The 26,210-nt window shown below is 33.8% G+C and overlaps 1 long non-coding RNA gene and 1 pseudogene across 4 annotated transcripts; both read left to right on the forward strand.

Moving 5' to 3' along the window:
* Nucleotides 1-1,227: 1,227 nt before the first annotated feature.
* LOC115977284 lies at nucleotides 1,228-15,385 on the forward strand. 3 transcript variants are annotated; one of them, XR_004088507.1, is made up of 5 exons: nucleotides 1,228-1,989; nucleotides 3,310-3,802; nucleotides 13,413-13,773; nucleotides 14,203-14,273; nucleotides 14,347-15,385. It is a non-coding gene; the product is annotated as an uncharacterized LOC115977284 (long non-coding RNA). The 3 variants fall into 3 exon arrangements; XR_004088508.1 differs by having other exon boundaries at nucleotides 14,422-15,385; XR_004088506.1 differs by having other exon boundaries at nucleotides 14,203-15,385.
* Nucleotides 15,386-17,765: 2,380 nt separating this feature from the next.
* On the forward strand, nucleotides 17,766-21,077 carry LOC115958389 (annotated as a pseudogene). Its single transcript, XR_004084522.1, has 7 exons — nucleotides 17,766-18,535; nucleotides 19,085-19,195; nucleotides 19,283-19,422; nucleotides 19,517-19,735; nucleotides 19,826-20,060; nucleotides 20,237-20,378; nucleotides 20,487-21,077. The product of XR_004084522.1 is annotated as a cysteine-rich receptor-like protein kinase 3 (transcript).
* Nucleotides 21,078-26,210: the final 5,133 nt, after the last annotated feature.

The following is a 26,210-nucleotide window of genomic DNA, read 5'->3' on the forward strand; positions in this document are numbered from 1 at the left end:
TCATTTTGCAACATCTAATTTATCAGATGTTTTATAATCCAATTCTATACATTAAAATAATATCTACTACACATTAAAATAATATATTATCCCTTCCCCTATTATCATCAACAACAGCAACAGTAACAACAATCCACACCGCGGATCAACCGCCACAGCCCACAACCACCGACCACCCCCACAGATCAACCACCGACCATCAATATCAGCCACTGCTACCCAAAAAAAAAAAAAACTCAAACAAACACTAAAATCAAAACCCGATCAACCCAAACTCAAACACCAATATCAACCCAAATCTCACACCCACAACCTAATCAACCTACCACCATCAACCAAAATTAACCAACTACTAACAATCAAAACAACCAACCACCAAAAGAGAGAGAGAGAGAGAGAGAGAGAGAGAGAGAGAGAGAGAGAGAGAGAGAGAGAGAGAGAGAGAGAGAGAGAGAGAGAGCGAGAGCGAGATCGGAGCAGCGATGACGATGGCGATGACGATGTGGATGATTTGAGTGGCCTCGCCCATGCCGCTTGCGCCTCCGACGACGATGGCGATGGCGATGATTCGATTAGAGTGACGATGATCGGAGTGACCTCGTCCATGCCGCTTGCGCCTCCGATGGCAATGATCGGAATGGCCTCGCCCATACCGCTTGTGCCTCCGATGGCGATGACGATGATCCAATCGGAATGGCCTCGCCCATGAAGATGATCTGCTTCTCCTCAGATCCGACCGGAGTGTCATTTTGTTCTTTCTCTGTTGAGCTGTTGAGGGAAGTTTGGGTCTGATGTAAGAAGAGAGAGAGAAGAAATCAAGAGTCAAGACCGGAAGTGAGAGGAGAGAGAAAAGCCAATATAAAACATTATTTAGTTTTACCACATCTGTCCAACGGTACGGACACAAATGGTATAATTTTGGCACATATACCACATCTGATAGGAGCTGATTTTTGTATTTGGTGTGGGATATGTGCCAAATATTGGCACATATCCCACATCTATTGTGGGTACTCTAACGCAAATTAAAAATGCAAATGTCATCATCATGCAAATGCAAATTAAAATGCAAATGCAAATGTCACCATCATGCAAATGCAAATGCAAATACAAATGACAAATGCAAATGTCACCATCATCTTTCCTCCTTTTTTTTCTTTCTTATTGGTAGCAGTCACCATCATCTTTCAAAAAATAAAAAATGTCACCATAAAAAAAAAAAGAAAAAAGAAAAAAAAAAGGGAATCTTTGCGGAGTTTAGCTCAAGCGTTTTTGACACGAACAAGATGGTTGGCAAGAAGACTTTGGTAGGAATAAGTCCTCTTACTATTCCCACAGACTTTCTTCCTTTCTATTTTTTCTTTCTTCACCATTCATCCCTTCTCTCTTTTCCTTTTCTTTCTTTACCGATTTTTTTTTCTTTCTTTCTCTCACTTCTCATTCCTATTTCTCTCTCTCTCTCCATCTCTGTGGGCTTGGTGGATTTTGACTGTGGTGGTGATTGATTTTTGGTGTGGGTTTCTTGGATTTGGTGGTGGTGGTTTGGGTGTGGATTTTGCCGTAGGTTTGATGGTGGTGATTGATTTTGGGTGTGGGATCTTGGAATTTGGCTATGGTGGTGGTGTGATGGTTTAAGTTTCAAGTAAAATAGTTGGGGTGGTGTGGTAATAGTTTGAGTTTTGGGTGGCTGCTTCGTGTGGTGGTGGCAGATCTGGGTTTGGTATGGTGGTGGCAGTTTTGGGTGGCTTGCTTTGTATCTGAGAAGAGAGACAGACGAAGAGGAAGAGAGAGGAAGATAGACGAAGAGGAAGAGAGAAGAAGAGTTGTAGCTAAAAAAAAATAGAACTTGAGTGTTTTATAAAATGGGAAGTTAAAATAGATAAAAGAGGCTTTTTGTAATGTCAAAAAGTTAAAAATTTGCCTGCTCTAGGAGTATCTGTCTATCCAACTCTTCTCCCCAGAAAATCCCCGAATTTGTCCTTGCAAAGGGTGACGATCCTCTTTTTACCTTCATCTGCTTATCTTTATCATGAATTTTTTCTCTGCTCATATTTGAAAATAAAGTTGGAGAATTGGTTTTGGCTTTTCAATGACCAAAATCTGTATATTTGCATTAATATTTATATAGATATACATGTAAATCTATTACACCTGAAAAGATATAGCAACAATTCAAATACAAGAAGATTAAATATCAGTTGTATGCGTTTTTATCTCAATATCATGCAGCAGCTCTGTTTTAGGAAATTCGGTCTTATCTTGATCTTTATAGGAAATTCGGTCTTATCTTGATCTTGAGATGATGAGACTTAGAACAAACATTCTCCCCAAATTACTTTGGAAACTTCTCTCATGTCTCTTCTTCTTCTTTTTTTTTTTTTTTTGCTACTATATCGCTTCTTCTTCTTCTTTTTATTTTATTTTTATTTTTAATTTTAAAAGTTTAACCGTTAAATTTAATGTTTGTTATGATCTTAATGTTTGTTGTGATCTTAATATATATATATATATATAAAAAGAATATAATAAAAAAATATAATATTAGATTTTTAAAATTTATCCTCAATATTTACATATTTTTTTATAGTAAATTTTGAAAATTTAACTATTAAATTTAAATTTTCTTACGTTCTTTTAACATGTAACATGCATAAAGGATATAATAAAAACATATAATCTAACTTAATTTGTATGAAGGTTATTCTCATATATATATTTTTAGTAAATTTTGAAAATTTAACTGTTAAATTTAAAGTTTCTTACGTTCTTTTAACATGTAATTTTAACATGTAATGTGTACGAAGGATATAATAAGAACATATAATCTAATTAAATATGCATAAAAGATATGCATGAAGGATATTTTCATATTTCTTTTTTTTAGTAAATTTTGAAAATTTGAATGTTAAATTTAAAGTTTCTTATGCAACGTACATGAAATATATAATAAAAATATATAATGTAACCTAATATGCGTGAAGGATATTCTCATGTATTTTTTTATTTATTAAATTTTACTGTTAATTTAAAGTTTCTTACATTCTTTTAACATGAGGATATAATAAAAACATATATTCTAACTTAATACGTATGTAATTTCAAGTTAGGTTTTCAAAATCTATGCTTAGATATACGATATAAGAGGATATAGGAGGAGTTTCCAGAGTTCCTCAGAAACTTTGTTCATGAGATTTAAATTTGGTGCTTATCTTTTTATCTTTCTCAAAAGTCAAAACTAGCATCAATAGGATTATCTTGATTCTATTGATATGTCATCTTAACAATATTCTGCTTTATGTACGTGTGCAGATGGGGTTGTTATTGCAGATGAGACTAGCAGCGTACGGCCCAGGCAAGCACAGACAAAGAAGATTCAAAAACGGTGGCGGAGCTAGCTAGGGGGCTGAGGGGGCATGGCCCCGTGGCTTTCTAAACTTCCTATTTGAGGTTGGGATAAAATTACCATTTAAATAAATAAGAAATCTCCGCCCCCTCAAATTCTAGAATATGATAGCCAAAATTTGGTCTCCATCATGCCGCCAGTAGCCATTTGCCTAGAGCAACAGCAGCTCCCAACAACCGTCACTGGCTCTTCTCCGGCCCTCCATGCTCGCCAGAAGCCAGTCGCCTCGGCCCTTGCTGTGACCCGCCACCGATAATGTTGGCAGTGAACTCTGAAAGGGCGGAGCAAGGAGGCTCTGCCTTAAGTTCAGGTTAGTCCGATTGATGAGGAGAATGAAGAAATGGATCCGGTTATGAAGAGTCCTGGTCGGTTGAGTGCATGGAAAGTCCACTGAGTCGGGTAAGTCTCAACCTAGCTCTTTATTTTAATTTAAAGGGAAAAGAAATGCTAAGGGTCATCAAATAGCCCATAGTCCACAGTCCAACCTAGAAACCCGACAGTCCATCGGGTTAATGTACGACCTGGTCCGTTGTTATTGAGACCCATGGGTAGCCCACTAGTTCAGTGGGTTAGGCCATGGGCTAGTTTTAATGCCCATGAGCACCCTGTGGACTAGCCCAGTAGTCCAGCTTGTTGGCCCAATCCTTTACTCAATTCAATAACTTAGAATTTATAACAAAAATATATAAGAGGTGTATGAAGGATTGATCTTGAGATATTGTAGAAGAATTTCTTAAGAGAACTCACCCAATCACTAAGATACTTAAAGTAATTGTGCTAAACTTAGTTTATTAAATATATATTTTTCTAGTAGTCTAGCAAATTTGAATTAACCATTTGATATTTTTTTTATTAAAGATAAAAATAAAAAACTATTTGAAGTCTTAATTTAAAAAAAAAAAGTTTCCATCAGCAAAACAAAAAATCAAATTGATTTGACTATAAAAAAAAAAATTGTAATTAAGTATTAAATTCTTTGATTCTTTTCTTAAAAAAAAATAGATGGATTATTCCTTTATAAAAAATGATTCTTTCTTTATAAAAATAATAAAATAATATGCTAACACAATCCCATTGGTAGCACATTAGGCTCAACCTAATAGCCTAACCCATTTTAGGCAAAATGGGCATTGCCCATGGGCAGGGTCGTGGGCTGGGGTTTTCTCTTTCGGCCTAACCCGACCCGACCCGTTAATTAGTTATAGTCCATTATGTCCAGCCCATTGTGCCCCTGGGCCAAGTAAAAATGGGTCGGGTCAGTCCAACCCGGCCCATTGACGACCCTTAAGAAATGCTATGCCATTAACATATACGATGGAAAAAAAAAAAAAAAAAATTAACTGATTGCTGAAATACCTTTGTAAATTTACATATTTTTAACTTGCGGGTGATTAGGAGTTGAAATTGTAAAATTGAAACATTTTTCCTGTTTTGCTTGGAGCAAAGGCTCTTATGGTTTAAAAAAAAAAAAACCCCAAGCCAGCCAACGGTTCCATTATAAATCCAACGCTTATGGGCTTTTGATTAAAAATCTTAAATTTGTCAGTCAATAAGAAGACAGCCCAAACTTAACTCAACCCACAAATAAAAGACCTAAGCCATTTAAATAGAAAAACACGGTAAGCCCATTTTAAAATAAGTACCCCAAATCAAATAAGAAACATAATCTCATTTGGAATCACATGACTGATAAACCCAACATTTTCAAAATTACATTTTTGTTCCCAAAACTCTTCAATTCCTAAAATTTCGTTTTAACTCAAAAATTGCAAATTAAGCTTGCCATGCTTTCTAAAGGAGTGAGTTTAGTTGTATTAGTTCAAAATGTAATTTGCTTTTCTTTCAAATAATTGAATAAAAGCATGTATGTTTTGCCTCGAAAATGATTTCTAAAAATAAAATTTTTCGAAAATCTCATGTCGGATATCCAAAACAAGATACCATAAAAAAAAAAAAAAAAAAGGATGTTATGAGGTGTCTAATACCTTTTTTATGCATAACTGAACTCCTAATTTTATGTTTTATAGATTGAGACATGAATTTAGACTATAGTTTAGCTTAGGGACTGGTAGGTTATTCCTTAGCTTAAATTAGGAGATAGAATCAATTAAATATAAGTGACGAATCATGCCTTATAAATCTGATAGTTGATGGTAACTATCTCGAGATGAATAAAAGATAAAGATAAATGAAATTGTATATGCACACACAATTCTCCAATAATAAAGTCATTTTGTATCGTAAGACTCTACGTAATTCAAGGGTCAGTTCCAAAATCCAATGCCAACAACAACAGTGCTTATTCAAATCGTCAGAAGCTTGTGCCATCACTATCTCCCGTGCACCTTTTAAGCTTTATCCCCGTGCCAGTGCCATCACAAGTTGTCTATAAGTGTGATTTTAACAATATACAAATAATGGAGGTGTTTAATAGCAAAAGATAACAAGATCAATTAAAAAAAGCTAGATTTAATTAAGATTTAATACTTAAATTAAATATGTATAAAATGTAATTAGCCTCTTCACACTTGTTATACGTGTGTTTAGAGAGATTTTTTAAGTCAAAAAATTAGGAATAGTTATAAACACATCTTTACATTTATCCTAAGAAAAATATATCCAAATAATAGGGTTTTTATTTTATTTTATTTATAATGTAGCTGTGTAGGTAGTTATAAAATTAGGGCAGCTCATATTATCTCTCATTCAAAACCTTGTCTTCATCTTATCTCTCATTCAAAAAAATCTCACATGTTGGACCTTATTTAATAAAGGCAAATTAGGGCCATAGTTGAAGAACAAGTGTTAGATTAAATGATTAAATCTACCATTTTATAATAGCTTAAACTTATGGGTTTACATGTTCAAGATTTGTGTGTGATGCACATATTGGTTTATGTTTATTTGGCTATTTATTTATTATTTTATTTCTCTAAAATTGGGAAATTAATTTTTTTTTCCAATTCAGATAATAATGTGGTATTTTTTAATGTCAATAGAAAATTTTATTCACCCTCAAAAAAAAAAAAAAAATTTTATTATTATTTTAGTTATCACATAAGTCTCAAGTGTGTTAGCGTGGACACCATTTGCTCTCTAGGCGTTTTTCATTAGTAAAAGTTGATGGTAGAGACTAATTTAACAAGGAACTAAAAATATAGAAATTAAATTAACTACTAAGAAAAAGTCACCATTCACTTTCTCATCTTTTCTATTTTTCCAACCCTAATTTTTCTATTCATAAAAAGGCGCGTCAATTTATGAGAACGATGTGGAAAGTGGAAGACTTTTACGCAGTAACGGTTGGTATGCATCGTCTTAATAATATATATTTTTTTTTTATACGCTTAATAATATTCTTAATCGTGCCCGCCCACCCCCACCGGGGCCCGAAGACTGACCCAAAAAGTCAAGCGCTCCCTTGCTTGGAAATGCAGTGGTAGTGGGAAGCCCAGCTCTTAGAATTTTCCTGCCAGAGACTTAGAAAACTGTCCGTCAGTTCTAGCTATCATATTCCGTTCACACTGGGGAAATTTCGGTTAAGTCCCCTTAAAATATAGTTAATTGGTGGAAATAGTAATTATGTCTTGTTCTGGAAACCAAAGGAGCAGAGGAGAAGAAGGGAAAGGTGCATGAACCATTCCTTAATGTCGATTCATTGGTGGGTCCACTATATTTAATATTTATTCACTGTTCAGACTGACCACACTCTGTTGTCATCTTCTTTTTTTTGTTTTTTGTTTTTTGTTTTATTTTTTTCATTTCTTGAAAGTCATATGATCTTATCTTAGCCTGGTCGTAAAAGTATATTGTCTTTAGAGCATTAGCATTGGAAAATGCTAATGCTATTCTATTTTACAATTCTAAAAACCACTTTATCATTTATACCATCTTATTTTACAATACCTCCACATCCCAAAATTCTATTTCTATTAAAATATTATTTTTTAATATTTCTTTATTATTTCTTTATAACTGTCATTTTTTTTTTCGGACTCATTTCGTAGGCTTTCCAACAATCTTTTTTTTTTACTCTCCTTCTCCCTCAATAGCAACACACAAGCCATCAACATCCACAGCCACCGCACCAAAAACCCAAGCCACCGATCAACTCAAGGCACCGATCAACCCATCAACAACCACAGCCACCGCACCAAAAACCCAAGCCACCGATCAACTCAAGCCACCGATCAACCCATCAACAACCACAGCCACGGCACCTCAACCCATCAGCACCTCAACCCATCAACAACCACTGCCGTGCAACCCATCAACAACCACAGCCACGGCACCTCAACCCATTAGTACCTCAACCCATCAACAACCACAACCACAGCCACCGCACCAAAAAACCAAGCCACCGATCAACTCAAGCCACCGATCAACCCATCAACAACCACAGCCACCGCACCTCAACCCATCAGCACCTCAACCCATCAACAACCACAGCCACCGCACCTCAACCCATCAACAACCACAACCACAGCCATGGCACCAAAAACCCAAGCCACCGATCAACTCAAGCCACCGATCCACGGCACCAAAAACCCAAGCCACCGATCAACCCATCAGCACCTCAACCCATCAACAACCACAGCCACGGCACCTCAACCCATCAACAACCACAACCACAGCCACGGCACCAAAAACCCATCAGCCCATGCCGCCGATTTGAAACCCATCGAAGCAAACCCATAAAAAAAAATCATCACCGGTCACAGCAAAAAAAAAAAAAAAACATAAGCCTAAAATGGAGTTTGAAGTATTGGGTCTGAAGAGAGGAGAGAGCAGATGGAGAAAGAGAGATGTGATGTGTGATGTATGTTGGGAAGAAAATGGAGTTCGGGTCTAAAGAGAGGAGAGTGCAGATGGAGAAAGAGAGAAGGAAGATAGAGAAGACAACTGAATAATGAGAGAGATGAGAGATATTTCGGGGGAAAAGAGGGAATAAAAAAGTATTTTATTTTTAGAATTCTTGCTACAGTACAATTCTAAAGATAGAATTGTACTGTAGCACTATTGTAAAAAAATTTGCAATAGTTGAGTTTAGAATTGTACTGTAGCACTACTGTAGCACTTTTTATTTTTATATAAAATAATCAAAGTTTAAAATGAAAAAAAAAAATCAGAAACATGATTGAAGATTTTTATAAAATAATATAAATTCAGTGTTCAAGTTAAGCTTGCTATGCTTTCTAAAGGAGTGAGTTTAGTTGTATTAGATCAAGATGTAATTTACTTTTCTTTCAAATAATTGAATAAAAAGCATGTATGTTTTGCCACCAAAATGATTTCTAAAAATAATTTTTTCCAAAAATCTCATGTTGGATCTCCAAAACAAGATACCATAAAAAATGGATGTTATGAGGTGTCTAATACCTTTTTTAAGCTTAACCGAACTTCTAATTTTATGTTTTATAGATTGAGATATGAATTTAGACTATAGTTTAGCTTAGGGACCCATAGGTTATTCCTTAGCTTAAATTAGGAGAAAGAATCGATTAAATATTGGTGATGAATCACACCTTATAAATCTAATGGTTGATGGTGCTTTCAAAAAAATCTAATAGTTGATGGTAACTATCTCGAGATGAATAAAATATAAAGATAAATGAAATTGCATATGCATACACAATTCTCCAATAATAAAGTCATTTTGTATCGTCTGACTCCACATAATTCAAGGGTCGGTTCCAAAGTTCAAAGCTTCAAATCGTCAGAAGCTTGTGTCATCGCTATCTCCCCGTCCACCTCTTAAGCTATATCCTCGTGCCAGTGCCATCACAAGTTGTCTCTAAGTGTGATTTTAACAATATACAAACAATGGAGGTGTTTAATAGCCATAGATAACAAGATCAATTAAAAAAAAGCTATATTTAATTAAAATGTAATACTCAAATTAAATATGTATAAAATGTAATTAGCCTCTTCACACTTGTTATGCGTGTGTTTAGAGATATTTTTTAAATAAAAAAGTTAGGAATAGTTATAAATACATCTTTACATTTATCCTCATAAAAATATATCTAAATAATAGGGTTTTTATTTTATTTTATTTTTATGAGAATAATGTAGCCTTGTAGGTAGTTATCCACAATCCTCCCAGTGCAAAAGCAAAGAATGGGGAATATGGAGTTTTAATTTCTACTGTGCTTTAAATTTTAACTTTGACCTAAACTTACGTGTTTGAAATAATTATTTTCCTTATTTGATCGTATTATTTGAAGTTTTTTAATTTTGGGAAAACTACATTTTAAACCTATAGTTTAAGGGGTCAAAAATAACAAATTAAGCCTTGAAATTTTAAAAGTAACAAATTAAACTCAATTCAAAAGTAAAAAATTTAACAGAGATTACATGAAGAAACAAATTAAACTCATACTTTATCAATTCCTCTCTCTCTCTCTCTCCAGGTTTTTGGGTTTTAGATTTTTGTTTTTATTTGGGTTTTGGTATATATTATTTTATTGTGTAGAAAAATTATTTTAATGTATTATATTATATAATAAAAATTAAAATATTAAAAATGTGGGGCCCAATAGTTTATGGGCCAGGCCCATTTACCCATGGGGAGTCCAAAAGCCCAAGCCGAGGAGGGTTATGACACAAGCTCAATAATATAAAACACAAGATAGCCTTGGGATACAGCCGAGGACAGTTCAGTCCTCGGCAGACCCAAAGTCCCACCGGAAAGAGGGGCAAAAACGGTATAGGACTAAGCTTGAAAGAAAATCTAAAATATCCAGGGAAAGCTGCCCTTACTGCCATTCAATACTCTGCACCTGACAGAGCCGTATTCTTCGACTTTTACAACCACCCCCAACGACTTTGGGTATGGGCTGATGGGACAAGTATCAGTCTTGGAAAGTTTGACCCTACACGTGGACGAAGGACAGTGAACGCAGGCTAGTATAAAAGGAAAAGTAAGTAATCTAGAGAAGGGGCTAGAAAAAATGGCTAAAAACCAGAGCCTCCCAGCCCACCTCCAGGAGAAAGACTTCAGGGGTGAAGACAACTTAACCATGTATGAACACCACGAAAAACCTACTGTCTGGTGACCAAGGCCTAGCCTTTCAAATCCACGCTCTACAAATGATATTGTCTGGACTTTTTTATGTGCGAACCCAATACTGTTACGGTTCGTTACAAAATCATGTTTTCACAAAAAATATTATAAAATGATATAATATAATTAATAAAATAATTTTTTAAAATAGTAAGAGATAGAATTTTGAAAGGCGAATGCTCAAACTTTCAAATCTTTACTACCATTTTACTAACTTATCATGTGTATTGTAATGCTTTTATATTGTTTACTTTCCCGGCCCCGAAGGCGGACCCCAAAAGGTCAAGTGCCGCCTTGGTTGGAAATGCAGTGGCAGTGTCACTGTCAATCACTCAATCTCAGCTCTTAGAAGACTGACCGTTATTTCTGGCTACCATATTCCATTCACACTGGGTAACTGGAATTTTGAAATATTTTGGAAAATTCGGTTAAGCCCCCTTAAAGACCCCAAATCAAAAATAAAAATCATATTAGACTAAAAAACAAAACCAAAAAAAAAAACATTTTAAAAAAAAATTCTCCGCCTAGAAAGTGCTGCCTTGCTTGGAAATGCAGTGGCAGTGTCACTGTCAATCCCAGCTGTTAGAATTTTCCTGTCAAGGACCATATTCCGTTCACACTGGGTAACTGGAATTTTGAAATATTTTGAAAATTTCGGTTAAGCCCCCTTAATGACCCCAAATCAAAAATAAAAATCATATTAGACTAAAAAACAAAACCAAAAAAAAAAAAAAATCCCTTTATTAAAAAAAAAAAATCTCCGCCTAGAAAAAAAATTTTAAATGAATTATATATTATGACTATATGTTTTTTTTTGACATTTTGGCGGTTGGATTATTCAAAATAAAAATTTTAATATTTCAGTCCTATCATACTGCTCAACTCCACCAACGGAGTTATTTTTAAAAAATTTTATTTTTTTATATTTTTCGTCATTAGCAAGATGACTTTATAATTTTAGTATCATTATTGATTAGATTTTTTTATGTTGCTATAAATGTCAATTACTACTTATTCAAGGTTTGATTTCTTCTCCCAAAAAAAAAAAAAAAAATGCTCAAGGTTTGATTGAGAGACTATAAACCTTTTTAGAGTTGAAGATATTTGTTTATTAGTAAGTAAGTTAAGTTTTATTCTAAAGAGTTTACAAATTATTAAAAAAAAAAAAACTACTGAAAAGGAAATTTTAATATTTTTATTATTTGATAGTTACAAACTTACAATAGTGAAGGGAGTGAACACTAAAAACACCATGATGTGTTAGTTAGATACAAGACTTGTGACAAATTTTATCATTACTAGCATAATATGGTTTTGATATCTCAATTTTTTTTTTTAAAAGAATATTAAATATTTTTGAATTGTGCCAATGACTAGGAAGAACTAGAAAATCAATTGATTTGTTTATATAGTGGTTATACTTGTCCTTATTCTAATAATTTCTATTGCAACAATGACAGGAGAATGTTTAATCATGAATATTATTAAAACAAGGTTCAAAACAAAATATAAGATGAAATCATAACTAATTCTTTGATTTTTTATATCAAAATGAAAATTATTACGAATTTAGTTTAGAATAAATCACCAATTATTTTTAGAATGGGTAATGATTAGTTTACAAAAGGGTGCAAAGTTTTCTTATACTTGGGCCCCAACGTCAATTTCCCTGGTTCAAGCCATCTTAAAGTGAGCAAATTCTTTGTGATTGCTCGCCAATTGCTCATCTTTGAGTTGAGAAACCGGAATAACGAACCTAACTCCCGAAATTCCAAATGACCAAAACAACTATCTTCCTCTCCTTCCTTCTCCTCCTTTTCGGACGTGCGAACTCTAAGTCTCAGCTTCATGACAAAGAACAAACAGCCCTACTGAAACTAAAGCAACATTGGCAAAACCCACCATCTCTAAGCCACTGGCAAAATCCACCATCTCTAAGCCACTTGAACCCCCTAAACTCCTCCCACCACTGTAACTGGCCAGATATCTCTTGCACCGGTGGAACAGCCACCCAACTACTACTTCAAAACAAGAACATCACCCAAACAGTCCCACCCTTCATCTGTGACCCAAGAACCTCACGGTCATTGACCTTTCAAACAACTTCATCTCTCAAGAGTTTCCTAAAGCTCTCTACAACTGTTCCAAGCTCGAAGAACTTGACCTCTCACAGAATTACTTCAACGGCACAATCCCGGTGGACATTCACAGCTTGTCTCGCCTGCGCAGCCTTATCCATGGAGCCAACAGCTTCTCTGGTAACATTCCACCATCGGTTGGACAGTCAAACAACTTCATTCTTTCCCAAGTTTCTTAGAGCTCACTACAATTGTTCCAAGTTCGAAGACCTTGGCCTCTCACAGAATAACTCCACCTGCACAATCCTGGTTGACATTCACCAATTTTCTGGTTGGATCCCAGCTAGAGTGTCTTCCTGGACGATGGTATTTGAGGCTTGTAATTAACATCTCTTCCTTATTTAACAACTCTTTTGCTTGATCAAAATCAACTCTCAGGCGTCCTTCCATTAGATATTATATCGTGGAAAACGTTAAATACTCTAAATCTTCGCCGAAATAAAATCTCTGGACCTATTCCAGAGGAATTAGGTAATTTGGCAGGTCTTACAGAGTTGGACTTGTCAGAGAACCAACTTTCTGGCCAAATACCACCCCAACTTAGCCTCCTAAAGCTCACTTTACTCAATCTCTCTTCCAATCATTTGATTGGAAGGATCCCAACACAATTTGAAAATGATGCATATGCCAGCAGCTTCTTGAACAATCTTGCTCTCTGTGCTAATAAGCCATCACTAAACATTAACAGCTGCAACAATTCTGACCATCATAAATCAAGCAAAGTTCCATCCATATATCTTGCATTAATTATTAGTTTGGCGGCAGCAGCTCTACTGAGTTTAATAGTTTCAATATCCATGATCAGGAAGAGAAAGCGGCCAGAATTTTCGTATTTGATAAACTGTGAAGAATGGATTGGGATGGGAGGAACGGGAGAAGAAGAAGAAGAAAATGATGATGGTATTGTTACAAATGCGATAATAATAAAAATAATGCCACGTCTTCAGTCCTTGACAATTGATGGCTGCCCCTTCCTAAAGTCTCTGCCAGACTACTTGCTTACTGCTCCATTATTGAAGGAATTGGAGATTTCTGGTTCACAGTTTCTCAAAGAACGTTTCCAAAGAGGGACCGGAGAGAATTGGCACAAGATTTCTCACATCTCTAACATCAAATTGGATTGGGTGTATGTGCAAAGAGATGGTGAACCCTAGTTTGATTCAAAGGTAACTCTGCTTCCTTTCTTCTTCTTCCTTTTTTTATTTTTTTATTTTTTCATTCCAAATATATCAATTAAATATAAATATACGGATTGGATTGTGAAAACAGTCCGGAAGTTTAGTTTACTCCAACTCTGTCTCACTCAATGCCAACTTCTACGCATGCATTTTTTTATTTATAAATATATGGATTGGATTTAATCCCCGCTTTCTCTTCCAAAAACCATATCAGAACCTCAATTTTACCTTTTATACAATTTTCGCTCAAATTTAGGTCTCACAATATAGAATTTAGCTTCAAATTTTTGAATTTTTTTTTTTTTTCCATTGTTTTCGTATTTCTTGTTAAAATTTGCTTTTTTTGGTTTTTTTATTTAAAATTTTAATGAGATTGAATTTATTTCAATGGATTTTTTTTTAATGTGATTATGTCAGGAAATCAGGCGAGCCAAAAAAGAGGAAGTCATACTTGCCACCAGAGAAGCAGTTCTTAATTACTAGAAATGGTAAAAACTAAAACTTTACTTTGATTTTTACGTGTTTTTTAAATATGATAATGTGTGATGTTTTTGGTAACAGCTACTATAATGGTTTGTTTTTTAATCCCCGCTTTCTCTTCCTGATCATGGATATTGAAACTATTAAACCCAGTAGAGCTGCTGCCACCAAACTAATAATTAATGCAAGATATATGGATGGAACTTTGCTTGATTTATGATGGTCAGAATTGTTGCAGCTGTTAATGTTTAGTGATGGCTTATTAGCACAGAGAGCAAGATTATTCAAGAAGCTGCTGGCATATGCATCATTTTCAAATTGTGTTGGGATCCTCCCAATCAAATGATTGGAAGAGAGATTGAGTAAAGTGAGCTTCAGGAGGCCAAGTTGGGGTGTTATTTGGCCAGAAAGTTTGTTCTCTGACAAGTCCAACTCTGTAAGACCTGCCAAATTACCTAATTCCTCTGGAATAGGTCCAGAGATTTTATTTCGGCGAAAATTTAGAGTATTTAACGTTTTCCACGATATAATATCTAATGGAAGGACGCCTGAGAGTTGATTTTGATCAAGCAAAAGAGTTGTTAAATAAGGAAGAGATGTTAATTACAAGCCTCAAATACCATCGTCCAGGAAGACACTCTAGCTGGGATCCAACTAGAAAATTGGTGAATGTCAAGCAGGATTGTCCGGGTGGAGTTATTCTGTGAGAGGCCAAGGTCTTCGAACTTAGAACAATTGTAGTGAGCTTTAAGAAACTTGGGAAAGAATGAAGTTGTTTGACTGTCCAATAGATGGTGGAATGTTACCAGAGAAGCTGTTGACTCCAAGGTTGAGGCTGCGCAGGCGAGACAAGCTGTGAATTTCCACCGGGATTGTGCCGTTGAAGTAATTCTGTGACAGGTCAAGGTCTTCTAGCTTGGAACAGTTGTAGTAGAGAGCTATAGGAAACTCTTGAGAGATGAAGTTGTTTGAAAGGTCAATGTCGTGAGGTTCTTGAGGTGTGATGTACAGAATTTGTAGCGTGTGATATAAAAAATATAATTTCTTTCTAATGCACTCACTACAATGGCATATTGTATCTTGTTTGTGGGTGCTTTTAAAGGGTGCTGTACAGTACGCTCTTATTAGAAAAAAAAAAAAAAAATTATTTAACTAAAGTTTAAAATAAAATGTAGCTTGCAGTATTATGAGATTATCATAAAACGATTTCAAAATAAGAAAATTCTTTGTCAAAATATGAAGTTTTTTATTTTTATTTTTTTATGTTAGATTTTGTATAATTTAGATTTCTTAATGATCACCCTAAAAAAATTTAAGAGAGTTGCCACATAAAACTGGGGTCAAGTCTTCATAAAAGAGATTCACCCACTTCCATTTAGATTAGGCTTGAGCAAAAATTTCAAGTTTATAATTTAAGATTTGGTCAGCGAAATACTTTTTATTTTTTATTTTGATAAGTAGCTAGGGAAGTACTTGAAAGCAAAGGATGAGATGCGGTTTTGGGTTTTCTTTACTAAATGGGCTCTGTGGTTTGCTTTTGGAGCTCCTTGGTGGATGGATCCTCTGATATCGGTTTCTCCACAATTGGGGCTTGGGTGTTTGTTTGTTTGTTTATTTATTTATTTATTTTAAATATTGGATTTGAGGTAGATTTTTATGTCGAGCCAAAACTATTGGTTTTTCATATACACAAATGCCTAAAGCTCGGTATTATTATTAGGCATCTACAGCCTTGCAGGTTCGATCCAAAACCTATTAGTTCCATTCATTTCAAAGGAGTCAATTTTAGTACCAATATTATATATTGGTTTGGTTGGTTCCTGTGAAAAAAATAAAAAATAAAAACCGTAATCCAAAATTTTGGAAAAGAATAAGTGAAAAAACCAAAACCAACCACTTTGGGGAAAAATAAATCCCGAATTGCACAAGTATGTGTGATGCTTTATGATTCTAATTATAAATGTGACTCGCTAGATTATTTCCAGAACATAATTAGAATCATAAAGGGTTTAATCACAAATATTTTGTATTAGACTGAGATTTTGACCCTAGAATAAATTTCTCTAATAAGATTTGGGTTTTCTCTTCAAGAACTTGAACAATCATGGCTGAAAGTGTGTTCCATTTATTCTTCTGGGTAACTTTTTTTTTTTTAAATAATCCATATCATGGTCTTTAAAATTGCCATATATACTCGAGTATGCCTTCATGGCTCATGCTCATTTTGCATTTCTCTTTTCACAAATAACTTGGATCAAAATTTCAGACCATCTCCTAGCCTGGGTTCTTATTGATCTTTGATAAGATGTTAAACACCGACCACTTTAACCTATATATTAATTTCAAGTTGCGTATATACACTCATTATTGGTCGTAAAAGTAAGACTTCATCTTAACTTCTTTTTAAGTGATCTCTATTGGGCAGCTGAGAGGTCAGTCAAGTAGTAATGCTAACGAGACACTCCTTCACATACCTAAATTGACACATTGCTCCTTCTAAAAAGGAAAAAAAAAAATCACACCTTGTTTATATGTCAACTCTTGATTGGATTTTAGTATTTTTAATGTGCGTCCGTTTGGGAATAATTTATCTTACTTTTTGTTGAAAATATTTTGCTGAAAATGTGCTAAAGTATACTTATACCTTGAAATTTTTTGAGAAAAAGGGAAAAAGTGAGGTTTTAAAAAACTGTACATAAAAACTAAAAAACTAAAAGTTAAAAGTTAAACTGAAATTAGTGAACTTATGTGAAAGTGCTGAAATTCAATCGAGAGTTGACACATAAACATGATGTATTTTTGAATGTGAAAAAGAGAAAAATACATAATATTTTGAATACATAAATCCTCATTTTCACACGAGACTGAAGTTGCGGAATGGGTATGTCCCTCGCATTACTAGTTGGTGCATGGCTAGACAAATTGTGTCTTTGGTGGGACCAGTGCTTGCTCTAAATTCGTTTTGTCTTTTCCATTCAAAGCTACCACAATAATTAATATCATAGCAACCTCGGTTAGACTTAGATCCTACATTTTCGACGCGTAACATACTAACTAACATTTCTCATAACTATTTGAAAAATAAAAATGTTAATGCCTACAGTGTTGTAGGTTTTAGCGACTAGATTACTTATATAGTGCATATTCTTGTACAACATTTTTATTTGTACTGCACATATATGCCTCTTATATAAAATCACTCATGTATATTTTTTCACTACAATACTATTGATTTCAGTATTTCTAACAAAAAAAAAAGTAGTAATCAATAATTGGAGTTGAATGTCAACCACACTAATGGCTCGAAAGCAAATTTCCTCGTAGATTGATCTTTGCTCTTTTTTTAATGTTACGTGAAGAGAACTGACATCTCTTTGCATAGTTTCTTTATACAATAAAGCCAATCAAGTATCAAATCAGATCACTTTCCATCAATCAGAACACAGAGTTGGTCTGTTCTCAACGATTACATATCCAACTCTTGCTCTTTTTTCGGTTTGATGTATCACTCAATCTTTGTTCTTCTTCTTTTCTTGTTATCTTTCTTTGTATATAGTTCTCTTTCTGACCCAAGAGCCACAGAGGCTGCTCTTATATGCACAAACAAATCAGCAGCCTTGTCTGAGCGTCAAACTTTCATAGCAAACTTCTTGGCAACCATGGACACTACGACCCCATTGGTTGCCACACAAAGATATGCAGCTGTCATGAATGGGGCTGGTAATACCACAGTTTACACCTTTGGTGAGTGCATGAAAGATCTCTCTTAGACAGACTGTGATCTCTGTTTTGCACAGAGCAAGACCCGGATACAATACTGCTATCCATTTGTAAGAGCCATTCGTGGAGGCAGGCTTTTCATGGACGGGTGTTATCTCAGGTGCGATGACTACAATTTCTTCAATGATACTTTGGATTCACAAGACGGCCGTGTGTGGGACACAAGATTTTGTGGGGAACCGTAGTGTTTTTGGAGCTAATGTAGAAGAGTTGGTGAGGAATCTGAGTGTGGAAGCGCCTAAGAATGATAATTTCTTTGTGGGGTTCGTGAATAAAGGAAATATAATGGTTTATGGATTGGCTCAGTGTTGGGAATTAGTGAGTAGGACTGGTTGTGAGAGGTGCTTGGCCAATGCTTTCTATAATATCAGTTCATGTACTCCAAAGGAAGAAGGAAGAGTCTTGAATGCTGGGTGTTACATGAGGTATTACACTCAAAAGTTTTATTATAATTCAAGTAATACAGTAGGAGGAAATAATATTCATCAAGGTGAGTTTTTTCATTTTTTGGTAAAGATTTATAGTTTTTTTTCTTCTTTACCTCATCAAAGCAATTAGTCCTTGACTACACCAATTATTTAGTTTTAGAATTTCCTCCTTGCTTGACTTAGCCAAAGCCCATATATGAAAGTGGATTTGGAATTGGCCTTATATAATCTAAAACTTTTATGCCATCAAAAGGATGATTCATAAAGTTTTGTTTCTGGTTCATTTGTTGTCTTAGGTGGACTTCTTCAGAGCTTAGATTTTAGATTGTTTGGGCTTTGGGATTCATAAATTAAATAATTTACTAAATGGTATGACTACACAAAAAAGTTGTAGTGGATCCATTTATAATATGATTGTTACACAGAAAACATAACTAAGAATTCGCATTTTCGTAAATGACAAATAAAACATCTTTTTTTCGTGAGAATTTGACATTTACATATAAAGAGAGTGCTTGTATAAAAGTCCTTCACAATTTTCGTCTAATAAATGCTTTAAACATTCCCTTATATATATGCTTTATAATGATTATTATGTTTTTCTTGGTTAGGATACCGCTTAGCTATTACTTTGGCTGCAACAAGTTCTGCTTTGGCACTTGTTTTGGTTGTAACAACTGTTGTTTTTATTGTGAGGAAGAAAATATTGAAGAAGAGGAGAGGTACCTATGTTTTATATTTAGATTTTGAAATATTTTATGTGACGTATTGAGTTTATAGTTAGCTTATTTTCTTGGCCTTTGTTTCAGAGAGAAAGCTAGTAGGCGATCTGCTGGCCACCTTAAATAAGTCCAAACTTAATTTTTCATATGAAATTCTAGAAAGGGCCACAAATTTCTTTCATAGTTCCAATAAGCTGGGACAAGGAGGTTCTGGTTCAGTTTACAAGGTAAATTCAGGTTTCATTATCTATATTTGTCATTTGAGGTACTGAGATTTTTGCACATTAAATAAAGTAGGTAGATTTCTTTGTTTCATATCAGGGAGTTTTACCGGATGGGAGAGTTGTTGCTGTTAAGAGGCTCTTCTTCAATAGTGTACAATGGGTGGATCATTTCTTTAATGAAGTCAATTTGATCAGTGACAATGTGACATCAATCACAAAAATCTAGTAAAACTATTGGGATGCAGCATTACAGGCCCTGAAAGCCTTCTTGTTTATGAATATGTGCCAAATCAAAGCCTTCATGATTACTTTTCTGGTTCCATACTAATCTTGAACTCTCATTCACTTTAGAATATTGCTCTCTTATTCAGTTCATTTACTTGTGCCCGCTTCTGATTTGATTCAGTTAAAAAGAATCTTCAGCTGCTAAGGTGGGATGTGAGGTACAAAATCATATTGGGTACAGCTGAGGGCTTGGCCTACCTTCATGAGGAATCAAAATTGAGAATAATTCATAGAGACATAAAATTAAGCAATATTCTTCTCAATGAGGACTTTATGCCAAAGATTGCAGACTTTGGACTTGCTAGATTATTTCCAGAAGATAAGACTCACATCAGCACTGCAATTGCTGGCACATTGTAAGTGCCATGACCTTCTATATTATCTTCTTTTGTTCATAATGAAGTTTATTGTTCTGTGATTAATAATGTCACATCCACATGTAAAAAATTCCATGTTAATAATATTTGAGCCTATTATCTCTGATTACATATTCATTTCCAAGATAAGAATTGTCCATATTTGTGTTCTTTAGGGGTTACATGGCTCCGGAATATGTTGTTCATGGCAAGTTGACTGAGAAGGCAGATGTTTACAGTTTTGGAGTTCTAATCCTTGAAGTTGTATGTGGAAAGAGAAATAGTTCATTTTCCGAAAATTCTTCTATCCTACAAATGGTAAGTGTTTTTACCTGGCCTATTAGCCAATATACGTTTAGTGATAAATAATTCTCTTCTTAAGTCTAAAATCTTGACAAAGCCTTTTTTTTTCCCATTTTTTTAAAGGTTTGGAATCTTTATGTAGCGGGTAGGCCATGTGAAGCAGTTGATCCAGAATTAGAGGCTAATTTTCAAGAAGTGGAAGCATCTCAATTACTTCAAATAGGCTTACTTTGTGTACAAGCATCTGCAGAACTGAGGCCATCGATGCCAGTAGTTGTGAAAATGCTAACTCATAGTCAAGACATTCCTCAACCAACACAGCCACCATTTCTTAATTCTAGCATTAGAGAAGCTAACCAAATTGTTCCACTTAGAGCTTATAATTTTCAGCTTGATTCGGACACCCAGACTTCAGGGAACAGCATGACAGAAAGCTTGATTGATCCTAGATGAACATTTATTTTATTCACTTTTTCATGGGAACCCATGTCACCAGGTGTTGCTGTTGCCAACTTGAAATTCCTAGCTTTCCAGTGTGTTCCTTCTTGAATTAGTACAGAGGAGATTCTTGCTCAAAGAGGCAACATTATTCTGAGCTCATATGGCTCAAGTGACTAGGTCAGGTAACAGTCCTTGGGGAGCCTAATGAAGATCATAATTCATAGGATACAAAGTGATCCAGGGCTATGACCTGTACCAGGTGCTAAAATACTGATATAGTGTGTGTTTGGGTTCGACTATGTGCGTTGTGTTGCGTTTCTGTTTTTTTTTTTTTTTTTTTTCACGCGTTTTCATTTGGAGTATTGCGGTTACTGTTCAATGAACAGTAACCGCAATGGTTGACTTTCTGCAGTGAACAGTGCACATATGCACTGTTCACGGACCCACAAACTCCACTTTTTATCAACTTTTTCATTAAAAATGGGTCCCACGGTACTATTTACACATTTAAAAATTATTTTGCTACAGTGTTTTCAGTTTTAAGTTTTCAGTTTCAGCAAAATAAGTTCTATCCAAACAGACCCATAGAATTAGATTGTTGTCTATTTTCTTGATATTCTAACAATATGGGTAGTGCTAAATGCCACATCTTACATGAAAAGAGCTGCTTAATACTCTTCTACAATGCATATACAAGAAAATTAGAAAATCTCACGGTATTGAAATATTAAGAAACCATAGAACTTCATGGATATGACGCCTTGGATTCAAGTGTTCAATGCCATTCACACTTCCATTTCTATGAGATCTGTATTTCTCTTTTTTCCAATCTTCATCCTAACTTTTAATTCTTGTATTACTATGATGTTTGCTTTCATTATAACCAACGACCAACGTAGGCTCCTAGATGCAATATATATTAATTATTAGATTTTTATTCAATATGTACAAAATTATCTTGTCTATATGAAGAACCAATTGGTATCTTAACCTTATGGTAAGAACATGCAATAGTTATGAAGTGGATATCATAGTTCAAATATTTTCATAACTATTAAAAAATGTCGATATTATTTCTTATAATGCTCTTAAATGACAATGTTTTGCAATTTTTTTTTTTTTAAATTAAAAAATTCTTTCTAAACATCTCCCGTATTACTTCTTCCAACCTATAGTTACTAACTTTGGCATTCTCTCCTATGTTTCAACCCCTTCTTTTATATCAATACTAGTTAATACTAGCGTACCATTTTGGAATTACCGCTACTTTTACATGCACGCACAAATTAAAATCCACACATTGTTCTCTTCTTCGAATAACCCATTTTTCATGTCCTTCAAACACATTCTTGTTAAATTCGACATTAGATTTTGGGCTCTATATTAAATTTATGGGTTTCTATATTTTGGCTATAATTTTTGGGCTCTACTTTAAATTCGACAAATATATTTTATTATAAAAAAAAAAAAAAGGCTAAGAATTGAGACTTGTTTGTTTCCAAAGAAAATTAACCAACAAGAAATTTTTTATTTATTTTTTATTTTTTATACATTGATAGTTGGGCATGGGGGGATCTGAATCTTGGATGTATCCATTGAAAATATCATGATGTGCAAATCAGTTAAACTACAACACTCTTAACAAGAAAAGCTAAAAAATGAAATTTCAACTTTGAAATGTTATTTTAACCAAAAATTTAGTCAAAATAAAACATAAGTTGTGGTTTTAAAAAAAATTATTAAAACCTAACTTCCCTTTACAAAAATCCCTAAAAAAACATTAATCATTTTATGTCAAAATCATATATAATCTCAATGAACCTGCAATTTGAGAATAAACAACAATGATAAGAAAGGCAAAGGAGATTGGTGTTGATTTTTATTTGTGTGATGTCACTGTTTGGAAAAATTATCTTTTGAAATGGTATTACAAAAACATCTCTTTCACAACACGTATGAGACCCACACATGTGAGGCCCAGAAATACCTTTTCAAGTGGGGGTGGCTGTGAAATGAGGTGTGTTGATTGGATGAACTAGGGTGCGCCATTGTGAGATGGGCTGTGAAAGGAAGTATGTGCAAAGGTGTGTGTTCACAAACACTTAAAAATTCTCTTTTTAAATTTAATACATTACCCATAATACAGTAGCCCAATATATTAACACCGCATATTTAAAACCCCTAATCAGCATAAGGGAAAGAGAGAGGAGAAAGGTAGCTGGGTTGTCCCCTAGGCACCTAGTCTACCCAATTCTTAATAAGTTTTTTGGATTCTAACTCTCTGGAGTGTTAGTCATGATTTCTTTTTGAAAACAATGTAATCCAATGAGAATTTGTCACAAAAACACAATTAATAGAAAGATATCAAGGAATGCAACATTAACAAGGGGTACATCAAATTTATTCAAGTCATGTTAGGGATATTGGGATACTATAAATTTGACTATTTGAGGCTTATAAAATAATGTGTTACTAATTATATTCATAAAAAGTAATTAAAATGTTCATTTATCAGGTAGTTAAAGTCCACCATTAATTATAACTAGTATGTTGCCCGTGCGATGCACGGATAATATTGTAATATTTTATATAATTTTTTTTGGAGAATATTTTACATATCTTATAGCATATTTGTTATAAAACTTTGTTAGTAATAAGTTCATTATAAAAAGTAATAATTATAAATTGCACACACAAATCCATTGTAAATATTCTGTTCAAGTAATGAGCAATAAAATAAACAACTTTGGAGTAATATTGTATAATAAAAGTTGATAAAAGCATTTTAATTCATTCCATATTATTGATCTTTATTATGTGATGTAATAAAGAGCTTCACTGTGAAATCTTTTTTTTTTTTTTTTGGTTCTTCAATGCTTTATGTAAATCTTGTTGAGGGGCGCCATATTATCATCATCTATTTCTTCATTTTCAACATTTCAAGTTTGGTCCGTCCTTATTTGTTCAATTTTGAGATTTCGTTAGTTTTTTCTTTTGTTGCATCATTTGTGTTAATCACTAATAAATTGGCATTGGAAGATTCCTGACCGGATCTTACAAAGTTTGGACTTGTGGATTTGTTGTCACTAAGATTTTATGTAAGTATCTGCATTCATATTAAATTTCAGTGATGTGACAGTTTTTTGTAAATGATTTTATATTTTTTTTTTGTTACTGTATAAAGAATAGCATAGCAAAAGAGTTAATATAGCATATTGGATTTTTTTTTTCTTCTATACTTTTTTGTCATTTGAAGGTGCATCAAAAATCATAGTAGTTGTGTAATTTTCAAAACCATCCTTTAAATTGAATTCATTCAAATGAAGTAGGAAATCTTTTTTTTTTTTTTTTTTTTTTTTTTCCAGATCATGTGGAATTCCTTCTCCAATATCAATATGCATATGAGGAATATATTTAATATATATTATGATAAAAAAAACTATACAATAATTTAACAATTTAAATAAGTTGTACCTCAGTTTATTTTTCAACAAGATCTCTTGCAGATTTATTTAGGATTTTCTCAGTGTCTTGATCTATCACAAAAGTTGGTATATTAATTGCATCAAAAGCTTCAATTTGAATAATGTATATGAAGTAGTTTGCAATTGTATGTATAGTACTTATAGTGAGATGAATATGTTACAAATATTTGGAGAGAATGTAGTTAATGTTGTTAGGACATATGTGAATCATGTTAGGAACATATGTCAATATAAAATTGGCTAATCCTTTTACAAAACGTACTTTACTTGTAATTAGGTAGATCTAGGATGTGTTTAATACTTCAAGGAACAAGATTTCAAGTTCAAGTGTTAAAGTCATGCAAGTTTGTTCAAGAATTAAGTGAAAAAGTGTTAGATTTTAAAACTCAACAGCTAGTATCTATCGAGGTTTAAAAGGCTGTTTAAGCTCGATGCTTGACAATTGCTCGATAAATAGGGTATCTATCGAGATTTAAGAAAATCAGATTTTTAATTATGATTCATCCAATCCATGTATAGATGTTTGAGCTTTTTTTTCTCATAACCCTAAACATATATAAGAATTGTTTTAAGAGTCGTCACAGCTGATGCACCTTAATGCAAAAGTTTTTCACAAGCATATTGTGAACCGGAGACATATGCCCTAGTTCATCTTTCTATTTAAGAAGCTGCTGTGTTTGTACATCGCAGGGTTTTGTAACCAAGGAGTTTCATGATCTTCATCATGTGATGAATTGAAGAACTTTGCAGCCAACATCCTTCTCAAGTTGGTGTGTAAGCCACGTACTGGGATCCACGCATCGAATTGGTTAGTCACATACTGGAAGTCGTGCATTGAAAGGAGAGATTGTCACTACAGAACAAGTCCAATTGGGTAATGGAGTAAGGGTTCAACTGTAGGTTGGTATAAGGTACTAAGATTCCTTTACTTGTAACCACTTGTTGTGATAATAGTGAATTCTCGGGAGTGGTGACCTTAAAATCACCCAATGGGGTTTTTATCGTGTAAATTTTCTCCATTCGTAAACAAATCACCGTGTCAATTTATTTTCCGCTGCATTTTAACTTAGTTGGTGATTTGTTTGTATTGCCACGATTATTGCATGCTAATTAAATTAATTAATTAACTTGACTAATTAATTGGTTAATTCATCACAATGGGTCAATACATTTTTGGCCTGTCAAATGTAAGTGCCTTTAACCTTGAGATAGTGAGATATTTCACATTTTGCACACCGAAATGATCTTAATTGTGGTTTGACTTTCCTTTCATAAAGCACGCATGAAATATAATACCAACCCTTTGTTGTATCAATGTTGCTTGTTGTAATACCGTAGCAGTTTACATCCTGCAAACTTTGAAGTTAATATGAATTTTCTTAATGTAAATAGTATGACGTATTATTATTTTTTTCATGTAAATGATAAGTATAATTTGAAATGATTAATAGACCTATTTTGTAGGATCTCATTCGATGCATTTGATCTCTTCTATGGTCTTTATATTCTTTAAAGATAAATCTTCCTATGAAAATTGTTTTGCATGTATTTTTTATCTTTCTGGTATAGGATCATGTTTTTTACCATTCCTATCATTGACTTTTTTTTAAAGAAAATATTATGTAAATGGTATTTTGTGAGATAGTATATGCTATTTATCAGAATTTTTTTTGTTATTAATAATTTTAAAAATATGCATTTGTCAATTATTTCATCAACCTCAAGAATCTCAAGATTTATATATATTTTTGTTGTACTGGTCAATGACAAAGAGAATTTGCCTAGATAAATTGCATAGAACTTTATTAGTAAACAAAAATGTATTGAATTGAAATTTAGAAAAAATAAAGACATGCTTTCATGAGCTTGAGATTTCTAGAAGTATCATTTGCACGTGGGAGAGGCAGAAGAGAGTTTGTAA

This window comes from Quercus lobata, chromosome 2 (genome assembly GCF_001633185.2).
Source record: "Quercus lobata isolate SW786 chromosome 2, ValleyOak3.0 Primary Assembly, whole genome shotgun sequence".
Taxonomy (NCBI): Eukaryota; Viridiplantae; Streptophyta; class Magnoliopsida; order Fagales; family Fagaceae; genus Quercus; species Quercus lobata.